The 16,739-nt window shown below is 42.6% G+C and overlaps 1 pseudogene; it reads right to left on the minus strand.

Annotated features, from left to right (window-relative positions):
* Positions 1 to 443: 443 nt before the first annotated feature.
* Positions 444 to 16,650, minus strand: LOC115111170 (glycolipid transfer protein-like; annotated as a pseudogene).
* Positions 16,651 to 16,739: the final 89 nt, after the last annotated feature.

The raw sequence follows: 16,739 nt of genomic DNA on the forward strand, positions 1-16,739 counted from the left end.
GAACAGCAACTCCTTGAAGTCTAAAAAACACAATTATAATCCAAATATTTTTGTTACCCATAAATGTGTGTAAATTACTGTATTTATACTTAGGATATTGTTTTCAGCAGGAAAAGTTTTTTTTAAATAGCTGAAATGCCTCAATCAGTCTCACAAGAGGACTCCACTTTGTTTTACTTCTTTATGGTATTGTGGTGTTACTCTAAATTCAATGAATTGGCTAATCACATGCCATGCAGATACAGCAATAAATCATCCTGACTACCACCAAAAAGTAACACAGTAGCACCCCCAAGTGGATAATAAGACAATTTGACCTGCTTTGTTCCGAGACATGTAGCCTACTACAATTCCTAAAATCTCTTGTGTTTTTGAGCAGGCACCAGTGAATTTCACAAAGTATGTACAAAACATGTTATTAAAGTTGATATAGGCACACATGATTAATAACAAAATCTAATTTTATTGGTCACATACACATGGTTAGCAGATTTAATGCGAGTGTAGCAAAAGCTTGTGCTTCTAGTTCCAACAGTGCAGTAATATCTAGTTCCAACAGTGCAGTAATATCAAACAAGTAATCTAACAATTCCCCAAAAACGACCTAATACACACAAATCTAACAAGTAATCTAAAAATTCCCCAACAACTACTTAATACATACAAATCTGAAGGGGTGAATGAGAATATGTACATAAGTGTATGGATGAGCGATGGCCGAGCAGCATAGGCAAGGTGCAGTAGATGGTATAAAGTACATACATGTGATATGAGTAATGCAAGATATGTTAACATTAAATTGGCATTATTTAAAGTAACTAATGATCCATTTATTAAAGTGTCCAGTGATTGGGTCTCAGTGTAGGCAGCAGCCTCTCTGAGTTAGTGATGGCTATTTAACAGTGTGATGGCCTTGAGATTGAAAAACAGCTTCTATCTCTCGGTCCCAGCTTTTGATGCACCTGTACTGACCTCGCCTTCTGGATGATAGCGGGGTGAGCAGGCAGTGGCTCGGTGGTTGTTGTCCTTGATGATCTGTTTGGCCTTCCTGTGAGAGTGCTGTAGGTGTCATGGAGGGCAGGTAGTTTGCCCCCGGTGATGAGTTGTGCAGACCGCACCACCCTCTGGAGAGCCTTGCGGTTGAGGTCGGTGCAGTTGCCGTACCAGGCTGTGATACAGCCTGACAGGATGCTCTCGATTGTGCATCTGTAAAGTTTGTCAGAGGTTTGGGTGACAGGCCATATTTCTTCAGCCTCCTGAGGTTGAAGAGGCACTGTTGCGCCTTTTTCACTACACTGTCTGTGTGGGTGGACCATTTCAGTTTGTCTGTGATGTGTACGCCAAGGAACTTAAAACTTTCCACCTTCTCCACTGCTGACACAATTCAATATAAAATTAGAAACTGGTAATATTTTGTAAAAATATTCATTTGCAATATAAGATTAAAATAATGTATAATATTGTACATAATTTATGCCCTGCATTTGAATCCTTTTCATACACATTTCTCATGACAATCAAGTGATACCTAAACATTCATAACCAGAAAATGGAAACGAATCACTGACTAACAATACATTTTCAGTGAATTTAAATTTTACTATAATGCTATAAATTTACGATAATGCCATAGTGTTTTCATGACATGTTTTGACATATAGGCCACCAAACAAATAGGAATTGCAAAAGGGCAAGGAAAGGACATCTGAAGGCACCCGAATCAGTATTAGAAAGTCAATCAGAAGTAAAACTGAGAAATACCAAGGAAAGGACATCTGCAGGCACCCGAATCAGTATTAGAAAGTCAATCAGAAGTCAAACTGAGAAATAACAAGGAAAGGACATCTGGAGGCACCCGAATCAGTATTAGAAAGTCAATCAGAAGTCAAACTGAGAAATACCAAGGAAAGGACATCTGGAGGCACCCGAATCAGTATTAGAAAGTCAATCAGAAGTCAAACTGAGAAATACCAAGGAAAGGACATCTGGAGGCACCCGAATCAGTATTAGAAAGTCAATCAGAAGTCAAACTGAGAAATACCAAGGAAAGGACATCTGGAGGCACCCGAATCAGTATTAGAAAGTCAATCAGAAGTCAAACTGAGAAATACCAAGGAAAGGACATCTGGAGGCACCCGAATCAGTATTAGAAAGTCAATCAGAAGTCAAACGGAGAAATACCAAGGAAAGACATTGATTGATTTCAATGTCACTTAACATGTAAAGGTTATAAAACATTTCCTTTCCAACACATTTTTTAGAACACTTTAAAGACTCACTTATTTGAAGCTTGAAACTTTTCAATCTTTTAAAACAAATCATCCCGACTTGACAGTTTACCCCTGCCGCTGCTTTGACTATACAAATATTAGTCTCCTGTGATATGACTGTTTCCGCGAGAGATTTGGTTTTGACTTTCTAAATGATGATTAGGTGAGATGACATTTGTATGATTACATCAATAATAGGGCATCTTTTATCAAATACAATCACGTTGATGTACCAATGGAATTAGATCTCGGCATTCATCTTGGTGTACATCTCATAGATGGCATCAGTGGCAGTGAAGTTCACTAGAAATAGTCGTATTTTGTCCCGGCAGTCCTTTTCCTTGACCTCTTGGACAGTGCCCTCAGGAAATCTGCCTTGTAGGGGGCTGCGAACACAGCTACCTACAGTGGAAGACATTCAAGTAAAGTCAGTTCAAAAAGGCAGACTTGACATAAGCAAACAAAGTTAACTGTTAGATCTAAGAGACGGTGACATCACTTGAATGATGGCCACCACTAGCACAGCTAATTACCAAGTGATTTCAAATTGGCTAAACTATAACAGTTTCGGATAATGTGATAAATTGTCAATGGAGACGCAGTGTAATTAAAGCCGTAATCTAAAGCAATCATGCTATGGTGAGGCGCTTACCTTGAAGAGCTTTTGCACTAGCCACCCATGGTACTTCTTCAGGGCCAGCGCACAAGCTTTGGTGCAATTGACCCGGATGAGGTTGGGGTTGTTTTCGTCCCTTCTCCCCATCCACCAAACTCTGTAGCAGGACCTGGATAAACCGGACCCCTGGTCAATAAAGAACAAGAAAAAATACAAATCACATCAGACAGCGGGTACAGCTGTAGACAGACTCAACGGTAACACTTTAAACCAATCTACCGGAAGGCTTTTTACCTGTTAAAAGCAGGTATGAGGCTTTATAATAAGGACTATATAAATATCCCTCTATTTAAATCAACTGAATTGAAATGTCTGGTACTTAATCAAGCTCATTATTAGATGCTAACGAGATGTTATAAGAGGTTTGTATGCTCATGACAAGTCTTATAATGCATTATAACAGCATCCTAAAGTTTTAGACTCAAGCTCCAAAAATAAAACATTTGTCTGACCTCTTCAGCCACATTAGTGCCAGGGTGGCTCCCATTTTGGGCCAGCCTGCTCCATACAGCTTATTCTCTACCTCCAGGATTTTTTGTCAGGTCTTGAACCTGCTAGGTTGCTGTCATAAACCACCTTGATTTTCTAAAACAGGGATAGTTCAGTAATATAGTTGTTTGTTTCTTTATGGCTCCAAGTTTACCCATTTGCACTTTAACCATGTGAAAAAGTTGATGTAGGCTACTTACTGTGATGCTCCCTGCAATGTCAGATTTAACTCGAGCAAAAACAATATAGAGCCAAGGCAGTCTGTAGAGAGATTTAAAAATACCATGTTTGTCCATAGTGGAAAAGTAACATCCTGCACAATGTCAGCTTTGTCTACATTCCCAAGAGCTAAGAGAGAGGGGTTAGGAACAAAGAGAAAGGGGTTAGGAACAAAGAGAGAGGGGTTAGGAACAAAGAGAGAGGGGTTGGAACAAAGAGAGAGAGGGGTTAGGAACAAAGAGAGAGGGGTTAGGAACAAAGAGAGAGGGGTTAGGAACAAAGAGAGAGGGGTTAGGAACAAAGAGAGAGGGGTTAGGAACAAAGAAATACATAGAGGTTAGGGAGTAAGAGAGAAAGTACAGGAGAGAGGGGTAATGGAGAAAAAAATGTTAGAATATGTTGGGCAAAACTTTCCCCCTGTAGTGTGGTGGTATTGGTCCCGTTTGAGATCTCTCCAAGGTACAAATACACTAAGTGTACAAGACATTAGGAATACCTGCTCTTTCCATGACAGACTGACCAGGTGAAAGCTTTGATGCCTTATTGATGTCACTTGTTAAATCCACTTTAAAAATCAGTGTAGATGAAGGGGAGGAGACAGGTTAAATAATATTTTTAAGCCTTGAGACAATTGAGACATGGATTGTGAATGGGCAAGACAAAATACTTAAGTGCCTTTGAACGGGGTATGGTAGCAGGTGCACCGGTGGGTGAGAGTGTGTCAAGAGCTGTAATGCTGCTGGGTTTTTCACACTCAACAGTTTCCGATGTGTAGCAGCAATTGTCCAACATCCAGAGGACATCCAGCCAACTACACACAACTGTGGGAAGCATTGGAGTCAAAATGGGCCAGCATCCCTTTGGAAAACTTTCAACACCTTGTTGTCCATGCTCCAATGAATTGAGGCTGTGCCTAATTTCCTTTTCCTTTTGCAGAGGCCTAGGGCCCATGGGACTAATTTTCTTAGCTAATTTTCTTAGCTAAAACCCAGCAGCGTTGCAGTTCTTGACACACTCAAACCGGTGAACATGGCACCTACTACCATACCCCGTTCAAAGGCACTTACATCTTTTGTCTTGCCCATTCACAATCCATGTCTCAATTTTCTCAAAACGTTCAAATCCTACTTTAACCTTTCTCCTCCCCTTCATCTACACTGATTTTAAAGTGGCTTTAACAGGTGGCATCAATAAGGGATCAAAGCTTTCATCTGGTCAGTCTATCATGGAAAGGGCAGGTGTTCCTAATGTTTTGTACACTCAGTGTATATCCATAACATCGGTCTATTTGTACATTGGAGAGATCTCAAAGAGGACCAATACCACCACACTACAGGGGGAAAGTTTTGCAGTTTTCTTCATAGCAAGGTGTAGACTAATTATTGTATAGTAACCTACCTAAACTCATTAGGTTTAAAGACTTCCAATGATCCAACAATTTGTAAGAATCTATTCTTTGCTTAGCCTTTTCTAATAGGAGAATTTGGCTAAGCAACTGCAATTTCTAACAGGCCATTTACATTGTAACTTTCCGAATGCACTCTCATTCTAAAATTGATTTTTTAAATGTTTTATTTAACATTCCTCAATCTACACACAATAATCCATAATGACAAAGCGAAAACAGGTTTGGAATTCCTTAAAAATAAACAGAAATACCTTGTTTACATAAGTATCCAGACTCAAAATTGAGCTGATATGCATCCTGTTTCCATTGACCATCCTTGAGATGTTTCTACACCTGTGGTAAATTCAATTGATTGGACATGATTTGGAAAGGCATACACCTGTCTATATAAGGTCCCACAGTTGACAGTGCATGTCAGAGCAAAAACCAAGCCATGAGGTCAAAGGAATTGTCCGTAGAGCTCTGAGACAGGATTGTGTCGATGCACAGATCTGGGAAAGGTTGGAAAAAAATTCTGCAGCATTGAAGATCCCAAAGAACACAGTGGCCTCCATCATTCTGCAGCATTGAAGATCCCCAAGAACACAGTGGCCTCCATCATTCTGCAGCATTGAAGATCCCCAAGAACACAGTGGCCTCCATCATTCTGCAGCATTGAAGGTCCCCAAGAACACAGTGGCCTCCATCATTCTGCAGCATTGAAGATCCCAAAGAACACAGTGGCCTCCATCATTCTGCAGCATTGAAGATCCCAAAGAACACAGTGGCCTCCATCATTCTTAAATGGAAGAAGTTTGGAACCACCAAGACTCTTCCTAGAGCTGGCCCCCCCCGGCCAGCTGAGCAATCGGGAGAAGGGCCTTGGTCTGTTAACCAACTGCCGCGTGGCTATTAATAACAAAACTCGCCCTACAGAAGACGCCTTCAACAAATTACTCTTATGTGTAATATAATGGAACGGAGTCATGATCAATGGCTAGAATATTGCAAACTAAAATCTGAGTTTGCAAACTACTTACCAAAGAATGGCAGAAGATATGACACTGACTCCAAGAAAGATCTAGTTTCCGCTTGTTTATCGGCTGGAAGCTGTTAAAAATGGATGCTCCATAACAACAGCCATGGTCGGCTACACAAACACTCCGACAGTGATTTGTAAAAACCAGGAACTGTCACCGGTGTGAGCTCTTGAGCATCTCCCACCAATGGTCTGAAAACTGCCTGGAAGCACAGCAGCTGACCAGGGGTGTGTTCAGTATGACAGAACGGTGGGCAACGTTGAATTCAACAGACACGGTAGGGCTATTAATTCTGCCAATTATGTTGCAAAACGTTTCTTAAATGGAAGCAAATGAAACGGGGAGGGACCTACCTGGATTTGTTTGACATAATCTGTCGTTTTGCTCTGTTTGGTTCTTATATAGTAAACTGTTTCCTTAATTAATTCACCCCAGTTGATGACGTTGCGATTATGGTGGCCCAGAGGGTGATTACAGTATGGTGTGCTGCACTAGTTTTGCTTTTTCAAATGGTCACAACGATATTGGTCAGGTCACAGCTTGCCACACCCACAAAACGGGAGAAAACATACTTTTTAAAAACCTTTATTTAATTAGGAAGAACATATTCTTACTTACAATGACGGCCTACGGGGAACAGTGGGTCAACTGCCTTGATTTGATTTGTTCAGGTGCAGAATTACATATTTTTACCTTGTCAGCTCAGGGATTTGATCCAGCAACCTTTCAGTTACTTGCCCAACGCTCTAACCGCTAGGCTACCTGCCTGGGGTGTATTCATTAGTCGGATTCCGTTGCAAAACGTTTTGTCTGTTACACCACATGCTGAATGCCCATTTCAACAGGTGGGTATCAGTGCACCAATCATGTGACAGAGGCGGGAGAGCATTTTCCCGGGTAGGCTAATCTGACAGCACTTTATACAAGCACAACATTTCAAACATGTACATTAACTGTTAAAGGCTGTCTTTTTAATTACTGAGTTGGTCAGATGGTTGGGTACCATCACCAAAGAAAGCTTTAGCAATGGTCATCCCTGGTGGTTGCTGCATTGGTGTCAGAAGATGACTGACACTCGCTCTTGTGGCTATCGAAAGGGACTTGTGAAAGTGAAGTACAGGGATACCTGCAACTGTTTAGCAATCAACAATAAAATGTGGATACTATTATCAAATTGAACTCACTGTGCACTCTGTGACTTTTCATGGAGAAGGAAGAAAAAACGTTGTAAGCTACTTCTGGTAAAATGTTCTTCTAAATCCTTGATTTAGCAGATACAGATGACAAAGGCCTACAATGATCTGGTTACTATTAAAGATTTAGCCATGTATAAATAATTTATCAGAGAATTATGTGTCTCTACTTTAGGCCCAGGCCTGCTCCCGATGCCCTTCTTTATGCAATGAGGAATCACAACCAGGTGACAGTGGGCAAAGAAAATATTTGCATACTGCCGTAAATGTACTGTGTGTGGCATGTTTGGATGAGTTGCCCCAGCCGTGACTTGAACCCAAGTCTCCGCTACTGTCAGTCCAACACCATACCTGTGGTGCTCATAAGTGTATACACTGCCTGCCCTTGTCTTTTGAAAGATTGTCCCGTCCCACATTTCACTCTAACTTTAGGTCCTTTGATCGTGCACCTGTGTTGGGGATTTGCTGTCGAAGACTACCCTTGTACGTTTCTCCCGCGGAACCCTTTTAACTTGTTCTCGATGGCTGCAACCGAGGGTCATCCCTCTTCTGACATCAACGTAGCGAAGTCAGAGGGTTTATTCTAAGGTTGGGCGGTATCCATATTTTCATATCATCGTTGCACACAAGAATTGCACACAAGGGGCGCTATTTCTTTTTAAAAAATCAATTTTTTACGGTATTGAAAATTATACAATCAGTTTGTCTAAATACCCCGGTATCCCAGTGGGAGCTGCTGAGAGGAAGACTGCTCATAATAATGGCTGGAATGGAGTCAATGGAATGGAAACAAATCAAATTCTATTTGTCACATGTGCCGAATACAACAGGTGTAAACCTTACAGTGAAATGCTTACTTACAAGCCCTAACCAACAATGCAGTTAAAATATATATATATATATATATATACAGTGGGGCAAAAAGTATTTAGTCAGCCACCAATTGTGCATGTTCTCCCACTTAAAAAGATGAGAGAGGCCTGTAATTTTCATCATAGGTACACTTCAACTATGACAGACAAAAGGAGAAGAAAAAAAATCCAGAAAATCACATTGTAGGATTTTTAATGAATTTATTTGAAAAATATGGTGGAAAATAATTATTTGGTCACTTACAAACAAGCAAGATTTCTGGCTCTCACAGACCTGTAACTTCTTATTTAAGAGGCTCCTCTGTCCTCCACTCGTTGCCTGTATTAAGGGCACTTGTTTGAACTTGTTATCAGTATAAAAGACACCTGTCCACAACCTCAAACAGTCACACTCCAAACTCCACTATGGCCAAGACCAAAGAGCTGTCAAAGGACACCAGAAACAAAATTGTAGACCTGCACCAGGCTGGGAAGACTGAATCTGCAATAGGTAAGCAGCTTGGTTTGAAGAAATCAACTGTGGGAGCAATTATTAGGAAATGGAAGACATACAAGACCACTGATAATCTCCCTCGATCTGGGGCTCCACGCAAGATCTCACCCCGTGGGGTCAAAATGATCACAAGAACGGTGAGCAAAAATCCCAGAACCACATGGGGGGACCTAGTGAATGACCTGCAGAGAGCTGGGACCAAAGTTACAAAGCCTACCATCAGTAACACACTACACCGCCAGGGACTCAAATCCTGCAGTGCCAGACGTGTCCCCCTGCTTAAGCCAGTACATGTCCAGGCCCGTCTGAAGTTTGCTAGAGAGCATTTGGATGATCCAGAAGAAGATTGGGAGAATGTCATATGGTCAGATGAAACCAAAATAGAACTTTTTGGTAAAAACTCAACTCGTCGTGTTTGGAGGACAAAGAATGCTGAGCTGCATCCAAAGAACACCATACCTACTGTGAAGCATGGGGGTGGAAACATCATGCTTTGGGGCTGTTTTTCTGCAAAGGGACCAGGACGACTGATCCGTGTAAAGGAAAGAATGAACGGGGCCATGTATCGTGAGATTTTGAGTGAAAACCTATTTCCATCAGCAAGGACATTGAAGATGAAATGTGGCTGGGTCTTTCAGCATGACAATGGTCCCAAACACACCGCCCGGGCAACGAAGGAGTGGCTTCGTAAGAAGCATTTCAAGGTCCTGGAGTGGCCTTACCAGTCTCCAGATCTCAACCTCATAGAAAATCTTTGGAAGGAGTTGAAAGTCCATTTTGCCCAGCAACAGCCCCAAAACATCACTGCTCTAGAGGAGATCTGCATGGAGGAATGGGCCAAAATACCAGCAACAGTGTGTGAAAACCTTGTGAAGACTTACAGAAAACGTTTGACCTCTGTCATTGCCAACAAAGGGTATATAACAAAGTATTGAGAAACTTTTGTTATTGACCAAATACTTATTTTCCACCAAAATTTGCAAATAAATAAATTAAAAATCCTACAATGTGATTTTCTGGATTTTTTTCTCATTTTCTGTCATAGTTGAGGTGTACCTATGATGAAAATGACAGGCCTCTCTCATCTTTTTAAGTGGGAGAACTTGCACAATTGGTGGCTGACTAAATACTTTTTTGCCCCACTATATATATATATTATTTAAATACCTTAAAATTATAAGAAATAAAAGTTACAAATAATTAAAGAGCAGCAGTAAAATAACAATAGCAAGGCTATATACAGGGGGTACCGGTACAGAGTCAATGTGCAGGGAAACCCGTTAGTCGAAGTAATTGAGGTAATATGTGCATGTAGATAGAGTTATTAAAGTGACTTTGCATAGATAATAACAGAGAGTAGCAGCAGTGTAAAAGAGGGGGAGGGCAATGCAAATAATCTGTGTAGCCATTTGACTAGATGTTCAGGAGTCTTATGGCTTGGGGGTAGAGGCTGTTTAGAAGCCTCTTGGACCTAGATTTTGGCGCTCCGGTACCGCTTGCCGTGCGTTAGCAGAGAGAACAGTCCATGGCTAGGATGGCTGGAGTCTGACAATTTTTAGGGCCTTCGTTTGACACCACCTGGTATAGAGATATTGGATGGCAGGACGCTTGGCCACAGTGATGTACTGGGCTGTACTCACTACCCTCTGTAGTGCCTTGCAGTCGGAGGCCGAGCAGTTGCCATACCAGGCAGTGATGCAACCAGTAAGGATGCTCTCGATGGTGCAGCTGTAGAACCTTTTGAGGATCTGAGGACCCATGCCAAATGCCCTCTTCATTACTTTCTTGGTGTGCTTGGACCATGTTAGTTTGTTGGTAATGTGGACACCAAGGAACTTGAAGCTCTCAATCTGCTCCACTACAGCCCAGTTGATGAGAATGGGGGCGTGCTCGGTCCTCCTTTTCCTGTAGTTAACAAACCTTTGTCTTTGTCACGTGGAGGGAGAGGTTGTTGTCCTGGCACCACTCGGCCAGGAGTCTGACCTCCTCCCTATAGGCTGTCTCGTCGTTGATCAGGCCTACCATTGTTGTGTCATCTGCAAACTTAATGATGGTGTTGGAGTCATGCCTGGCCGTGCAGTCATAATTGAACAGGGAGTACAGGAGGGGACTGAGCATGCAACCCTGAGGGGCCCCCGTGTTGAGGATAAGCGTGGCGTCTGTGTTGTTACCTACCCTTACCAACTGGGGGCGGCCCATTAGGAAGACCAGGATCCAGTTGCAGAAGGAGGTGTTTAGTCCCAGGGTCCTTAGCTAAGTGATGAGCTATGAGGGGACTATGGTGTTGAATGCTGAGCTGTAGTCAATGAATATTATTCTCACATAGGTGTTCCTATTGTCCAGGTGGCAAAGGGCAGTGTGGAGTGCAAGCGAAATTGCAACATCTGTGGATCTGTTTGGGCGGTATGCAAATTGGAGTGGGTCTAGGCTCTCTGGGATAATGGTGTTAATGTGATCCATGACCAGCCTTTCAAAGCACTTCATGGCTACAGAAGTGAGTGCTACAGGTCGGTAGTCATTTAGGCAGGTTACCTTAGTGTTCTTGGGCACAGGGACTATGGTGGTCTGCTTGAAACATGTTGGTATTACAGACTCAGATAGGGAGAGGTTGAAAATGTCAGTGAAGACACTTGCCAGTTGAGCGCATGCTCAGAGTACATGTCCTGGTAATCCGTCTGGCCCTGCTGCCTTGTGAATGTTTACCTGTTTAAAGGTCTTACTCGCATCGGCTGCGGAGAGCGGGATCACACAGTCATCTGGAACAGCTGATGCTCTCATGCATGTTTTAGTGTTACTTGCCTTGAAGCGAGCATAGAAGTAATTTAGCTCGTCTGGTAGGCTTGTGTCACTGGGCAGCTCTTGGCTATGCTTCTATTGGTGATGCCATTCCATTGACTCCATTCCAGCCATTATTATTATTGGACTATTGTGGTGGCTAATTTCTGCATTACCAAATGAGGAGAGTTACAAACTTCACACAACAGTCAAAGTTATACTTAAACTACATCTTTAATAATAAGATAGCACTGACTTTCAACGATTTACCATTTCTAATTAACTGTTGATAGTGACAACACAAAAGTACAAAGATCTTTTATAGCCAAGATCTTTTATAGCCTCTCAACCTACATGACGAACCACAGATGGTCACAAGGTTAAGATTTTATAATGAGAAAGGAGTATCCTGTAGCCAGATAGCATTCGCTATAAATTATTGTTCAGTTTGGACCCTCATCTCGTTCCTGGTACTTCATAACACAAAATCACCAACTCATCCAATGGCATAAATCAATTGTCAACTCTAGATACTCCCATCTCAAATAAAAACCCTTCTTGACCCCTCTCCTGGACAAGCTCACTGAGGGGAGTGAGCCTCTATGTCATACACTATCCCAGGATAAGTGCTATATCAGAAAGGACATACAATGGTTCCAAACACTGCCATACACCTCCCCCCAATGCCAAAGGAGGGAGTGACTTGCGCACAGACATTGTGGAGACAAGTAATCGGTTCCCCATTAATCACGCCATCCCTTCACAAGATTTAAGAATAGGTAAAGACACATTCACATATGAAGACAATGTTCCATCCTGTCCTCTTCCCTTTCTGATATTCTGCATAGCACCAGAGCCATGTAAAAGACAAGCCTGACCTCTCCCCTCTCTGGGCCCCAAGTGACTGAGCCCCAGCTGAGGGAAAAGTGCAACTGCCAACACCAAAGCCCAAAGGGATGCATTCTAATAACAAGTATATCACATCAGCATATTCTGCAGATAAGACATCTTTATTATTGTACACCAAGTCAAAACCGTAGGATAAATTAATCGGTGGAAATAGACCAAATTATTAGGATGAGGCACATGGGCTACTAAGAGCTTACTACACAACATAAACTTAGAATTACTTTCTTAGCTACAGTATACATAATTCCCTGGCACTTTACAATTATGGAGCAGCATACAATACATTTTTGGACTCATCTCATTGTGCTGTGCTCACAAATCAACTGTAAATGTCGGTGTTCCTCAAGGTTCCGTTTTAGGACCACTATTGTTTTCACTATATATTTTACCTCTTGGGGATGTTATTCGAAAACATAATGTTAACTTTCACTGCTATGCGGATGACACACAGCTGTACATTTCAATGAAACATGGTGAAGCCCCAAAATTGCCCTTGCTAGAAGCATGTGTTTCAGACATAAGGAAGTGGATGGCTGCAAACTTTCTACTTTTAAATTCGGACAAAACAGAGATGCTTGTTCTAGGTCCCAAGAAACAAAGAGATCTTCTGTTGAATCTGACAATTAATCTTAATGGTTGTACAGTCGTCTCAAATAAAACTGAAGGATCTCGGCGTTACTCTGGACCCTGATCTCTCTTTTGAAGAACATATCAAGACCATTTCAAGGACAGCTTTTTTCCATATGCGTAACATTGCAAAAATCAGAAACTTTCAGTCCAAAAATGATGCAGAAAAATTAATCTATGCTTTTGTCACTTCTAGGTTAGACTACTGCAATGCTCTACTTTCCGGCTACCCGGATAAAGCACTAAATAAACTTCAGTTAGTGCTAAATACGGCTGCTAGAATCCTGACTAGAACCAAAAAATTTGATCATATTACTCCAGTGCTAGCCTCCCTACACTGGCTTCCTGTCAAAGCAAGGGCTGATTTCAAGGTTTTACTGCTAACCTACAAAGCATTACATGGGCTTGCTCCTACCTATCTCTCTGATTTGGTCCTGCCGTACATACATACACGTACGCTACGGTCACAAGACGCAGGCCTCCTAATTGTCCCTAGAATTTCTAAGCAAACAGCTGGAGGCAGGGCTTTCTCCTATAGAGCTCCATTTTTATGGAACGGTCTGCCTACCCATGTCAGAGACGCAAACTCGGTCTCAACCTTTAAGTCTTTACTGAAGACTCATCTCTTCAGTGGGTCATATGATTGAGTGTAATCTGGCCCAGGAGTGGGAGGGTGAACGGAAAGGCTCTGGAGCAACGAACCGCCCTTGCTGTCTCTGCCTGGCCGGTTCCTCTCTTTCCACTGGGATTCTCTGCCTCTAACCCTATTACAGGGGCTGATTCACTGACTTACTGGGGCTCTCTCATGCCTTCCCTGGAATGGGTGCGTCACCTGAGTGGGTTGATTCACTGATGTGGTCATCCTGTCTGGGTTGGCGCCCCCCCTTGGGTTGTGCCATGGCGGAGATCTTTGTGGGCTATACTCAGCCTTGTCTCAGGATGGTAAGTTGGTGGTTGAAGATATCCCTCTAGTGGTGTGGGGGCTGTGCTTTGGCAAAGTGGGTGGGGTTATATCCTTCCTGTTTGGCCCTGTCCGGGGGTGTCCTCGGATGGGGCCACAGTGTCTCCTGACCCCTCCTGTCTCAGCCTCCAGTATTTATGCTGCAGTAGTTTATGTGTCGGGGGGCTAGGGTCAGTTTGTTATGTCTGGAGTACTTCTCCTGTCCGATTCGGTGTCCTGTGTGAATCTAAGTGTGCGTTCTCTAATTCTCTCCTTCCCTCTTTCTTTCTCTCTCTCGGAGGACCTGAGCCCTAGGACCATGCCCCAGGACTACCTGACATGATGACTCCTTGCTGTCCCCAGTCCACCTGGCCGTGCTGCTGCTCCAGTTTCAACTGTTCTGCCTTATTATTATTCGACCATGCTGGTCATTTATGAACATTTGAACATCTTGGCCATGTTCCGTTATAATCTCCACCCGGCACAGGGAGAAGAGGACTGGCCACCCCACATAGCCTGGTTCCTCTCTAGGTTTCTTCCTAGGTTTTGGCCTTTCTAGGGAGTTTTTCCTAGCCACTGTGCTTCTACACCTGCATTGCTTGCTGTTTGGGGTTTTAGGCTGGGTTTCTGTACAGCACTTTGAGATATCAGCTGATTGACGAAGGGGTATATAAATCAATTTGATTTGAACAAGGAGGTGGCGCTGCTGTCCTTTGAGGGCAAATTTTGTCATCAAACTTTGCCATCGAAGTCTGGCATTTTCTGGATTTATGGTGCATTCAAAACAACTGGAAACTCGGAGAAAAAAAAGTTGAATCATGATGACGTCAGTGATCTTCAGGTCGTAGCTCCAGAAAGAGGCCAGAGTTCCCCATTTACAATTCAGAGTTGGATGAAAGTTCAAAACTTTTTTTCCCCAGTCGTAGCTCATTTTTCCAGAGTTCCCAATTGTCTTGAACTCACAGTTAGCCACTGATTCCTTCCAAACCACTTTTAGTTGAATTTGCGATTTCCAACTTGTTGTGTAATGTTTATGTCCAATGGCCGATGAGCACCGATACATTTTATCTATATTGTTTCTTCATTATTTCTCTTCATATGAAGAGATTAAAAAAGGATTTGGAGGTAGATTGTTGACTTGATTCATGATGATGACTGCTAGTTAAGATATTGAAAGTATGATGTCCAAACAAAGCTACTGTAGATATAACGTGATTTGACATCATTTTATGTGTGGCTTATGACCTTCAGCCTTCTTGGATGGGCACTTCTGATGTAACTCTATGGCAGCATCCAAGGGGCTAGAATGTTCTAAGTCTACCCTTAGACTTGGTGGTGACGTAGTGTCCCCATGAGTGACAGAACTGAGCCAATCATGGCGCAAAGCTCCATATCTTCTGCTGGCTTGCACCACCACCACAGAAAGCACTGAGCTAGGCCGAAACACCTGCATTTTGGAGCTCCCTTCCTCAAGAAAACAAAGAGACCATGTTTGTACGCAGCTTTATTACCTCAACGATATATATACACAATTGTACGTTGTTTGCAAACTGATGAGACACGTATTAAAAAAACATATTGTATTTTAATTTGATGTTTTGCAAAAAATGTGGGGCTCAAAACAGGTTAACTAGTGTCAGTGGTTGGCAAAATACAATACACCCAGCTGGTCTAAAGCAAAAAAGGTGGAATTAAAAACATGGACCTGGGTTGTAGTGCTGCTTGTATTCTTGGCATTCTTGATATCCAGACAGCTGATGTTCTGAAAGAGCGGGAAAATCTGGGATCCCTACAAATCAGCTGGGTTCGACAATCTGGACCCTCTCTTTGTAAAATTATCCCACCGAATCTCACCACATTCTTATCGGCAGACTCAATAGTCTTAACTTCTCAAATGACTGCCTCACCTGGTTCACCAACTACTTCTCAGATAGAGTTCAGTGTGTAAAATCGGAGGGCTTGTTGTCCGGACCTCTGGCAGTCTCTATGGGGGTGCCACAGGGTTCAATTCTCGGGCCGACTCTTTTCTCTGTATATATCAATGATGTCGCTCTTGCTGCTGGTGATTCTTTGATCCACCTCTACGCAGACGACACCATTCTGTGTACATCTGTCCCTTCTTTGGTCACTGTGCTAACAAACCTCCAAACGAGCTTAAACACCATACAACACTCCTTCTGTGGTCTCAAACTGCTTTTAAATGCTAGTAAAACTAAGTGCATGCTCTTCAACCAATTGCTGCCCGCACCCTCCCGCATCACTACTCTGGACGGTCTGACCTAGAATATGTGGACAACTACAAATATCTAGGTGTCTGGTTAGACTGTAAACTCTCCTTCCAGACTCACATTAAGCATATCTAATCCAAAATTAAATCTAGAATGGGCTTCCTATTTCGCAACAAAGCATCCTTCACTCATGCTGCCAAACATACCCTCGTAAAACTGACTATCCTACCGATCCTTGACTTCGGCGATGTCATTTATAAATTATTCCACAAGTCTACTCAGCAAATTGGATGTAGTCTGTCATAGTGCCATCCGTTTTGTCACCAAAACCCCATATACTACCCACCACTGTGACCTGAATGCTCTCGTTGGCTGGCCCTCACTACATATCCATCGCTAAACTCACTAGCTCCAGGTCACCTATAAGTCTTTGCTAAGTAAAGCCCTGCCTTATCTCAGCTCACTGGTCACCATAGCAACACCCGAAGTCTGGCATGCGCTCCAGCAGGTATATTTCACTGGTCATCCCCATAGCCAACCCCTTCCTTTGGCAGCCTTTCCTTCCAGTTCTCTGCTGCCAATGACTGGAACGAATTGCAAAAATCACTGAAGCTGGAGTCT

This window comes from Oncorhynchus nerka, linkage group LG27, assembly GCF_034236695.1.
Source record: "Oncorhynchus nerka isolate Pitt River linkage group LG27, Oner_Uvic_2.0, whole genome shotgun sequence".
NCBI lineage: Eukaryota > Metazoa > Chordata > Actinopteri > Salmoniformes > Salmonidae > Oncorhynchus > Oncorhynchus nerka.